Below are 2,327 nucleotides of genomic sequence, written 5' to 3'. Positions count from 1 at the left end.
GCACTGTGTGTGGCAGAGCCAAGGACATGCTCTCTTTCTGAACCTTGGTTTCCTTCTGAGTAAGATGTAGGCTTGGCTCTCGGGGTGAGGAGCGGAGTCTGTCTGCTCCCTGGTCTCTGAACTGGCTCAGAGGGCTCCCCTGATAACCACACGTGTACAAGCTCCTTTTCATGCCCAGACCAGCTCAGTTAGTGGAGCATGAGACAGCATCTACCTGTCTTTGGCTGGAGCCCCAAGTGCAGTCTTCGGTTCTTTTTCTTCTGCTCCATCACGCAAATCAGCCTGTTCCACAAGTGTGCTGGGATGGTGTCTTGACATGAGTACACCTATGTTTGGCCGGTCCGTGAACCTACAGCCACCAGCACACAAAGAAATATGAAGCGGCTTTGTGTGTGGTGGGAACTGGCCCTTCTCCCACAAAGATAGTTGCAATTTGTAAAATTACAAGACTCCATGGGAGTCACAGCTCGGAAGGGACTGGCCATCTGGGCCGGGCTGGGACATAGCCAGGGGGCTCAATGCACGTACACAACTGATAACCATTTGTGCATGAGAACACCAAATGCTTACTTTACAAATGCTTACTCTGGAACTTGCTCATGCTATATAAACTGCTGGAAACTGAAACCTGATGAGAGTCTCTCTGTGCGGGGGATGCCTTGCCCAGGACCTCTGTCTATGGACACTCCAGCCTACCTATGTTAACTCAAGGGACTCTCCCGGTGTAAGGGCGTGGATGTTGTGAGTACCGGATCTGATGTTTCTCTCTCGGTCGACCTGACTTTTCTCTTTTCGTTCGACCTGATGTTTTTCCCTCTTGTTATTTGACCTATTCGAATCTGTTCTGTCTCGGTCGATCTGAAGTTTCCCTTTTTGGTCAAGCTGATGTTGTTTCCTCCTTTTATTCTGACCTGTTCGGATCTGTTCGTGGACTTTTGGCTTTACCCTTCCCTATGTAATAAAATGTACATTCAATCCATTTGTCTGGGTTGGAAAGTTTCTCTTTATGTCTCCGATCGAATCCACCAAACCTCTTACAACAGATGGGGGAAAGCCAGGCGTGCTTCACAGGAAAGAAGTTCCTGGTTTTTAGAGACATGATACCTGTCAGCCTGTAGAGCAGATTTAAGCACTAGATGAGAACATTAGGGGATTTCTGGATCTAAAGGTAAAGGGAAGTCAGCCTAGTCCTGTGCCCTCCTTGGACGAACTGATTGTGTCCTGGTCTCCAATCAAACTCAGAACAGACGGGAAAAAAAGGCTTGTTTCCTAGTGCTGAGTAGGCTTCCAGGTTGTAATTGAAGCTCTCCCATGTTTCTTGTGAGTCGAAAATGCAGCTGCGCCTGCACCTCCACGCCAGCTCTCCTCCTTTTTTTGTTTTTCAAACATGAAAGTAGTCAGGAAAAATACAAGATTGTTCCCGCCCGGTTTCGAACCGGGGACCTTTCGCGTGTGAGGCGAACGTGATAACCACTACACTACGGAAACATGATGAAGGTTGAAACTTAAGGATATGTTCATGAAAACCTTGGGTCCTGCCACAGCTATTCTGGCCACCAACTTTTTGAAAGAAAAGGCCCCGGGAAGCACCGGCGAATCCCTCAGGCAAGGATACTGCGGCTCCCGAGAGGCCCTGGCTCAGAGTTCCGCGCCTACCTCTGAAGCGAGGGCCCTGGGACCCCACAGTTTGACTTCAGGATCCCGGACCACACGTAGGGTTTCCACTTCCAGAACTAGGCGCCCTTGTGCAGGAGCCGCCCCCGCTGATCCCGGCTCCCAGAAGCTGCAGGAGCACGCCCGTTCGTTGCATCTGAGCCTCATGCGCCCCCCGCTCCCCAAAAGCGGAGGGGCTACGGATCCTCGCCTCGGTGGCCTTTTTCATCGCGCCGGCGGTCACTGCTCTGGGCTCGCGACAAATGACCGGCGCTTCGAATTCACCCGTGAACCTTAGGACCGGCTCTGCCTGCCCTCCCCTCTGCTCCGATACGCACAATCTGCCCGCTCTTTCCGCGCAGGCCTTTTCGTCTCAGCGCTTCTCTGCTGTCCTCTGGCCAAAAGAGGGTCTCTTTGGTATCCTCTGGGCAAAAAGGGTCCCTCCGGTTCCTGCTGCTGTCGCTTATTATATTCGACTCAATTTAAATCCAATACTTTAATCACGCTTGTATATTTTAGCCAGTACCGTAGCAAAGAAGGCTATGTCAAACATTTGGCAGTTTAAAATATCGAACATCCAACACAGGCAGAGCTACCTCTCCGGGCCTGTATGAAATTCGTTTGAAGCCCAGGCCTAGTATAAATCCGTAGAGGAGCCAGAGGCCGTCCATGCA

At 51.1% G+C, this 2,327-nt stretch overlaps 1 non-coding gene across 1 annotated transcript; it reads right to left on the bottom strand.

Annotated features, from left to right (window-relative positions):
• Positions 1 to 1,415: 1,415 nt before the first annotated feature.
• TRNAV-CAC (transfer RNA valine (anticodon CAC)) lies at positions 1,416 to 1,488 on the bottom strand. The gene has a single exon. It is a non-coding gene; the product is annotated as a tRNA-Val (tRNA).
• Positions 1,489 to 2,327: the final 839 nt, after the last annotated feature.

The sequence above is a fragment of the Ceratotherium simum genome, chromosome 2 (genome assembly GCF_057802395.1).
Source record: "Ceratotherium simum simum isolate JZ-2026a chromosome 2, ASM5780239v1, whole genome shotgun sequence".
NCBI classification, from domain to species: Eukaryota; Metazoa; Chordata; class Mammalia; order Perissodactyla; family Rhinocerotidae; genus Ceratotherium; species Ceratotherium simum.
This window is presented reverse-complemented; position numbering and strand designations above follow the sequence as displayed.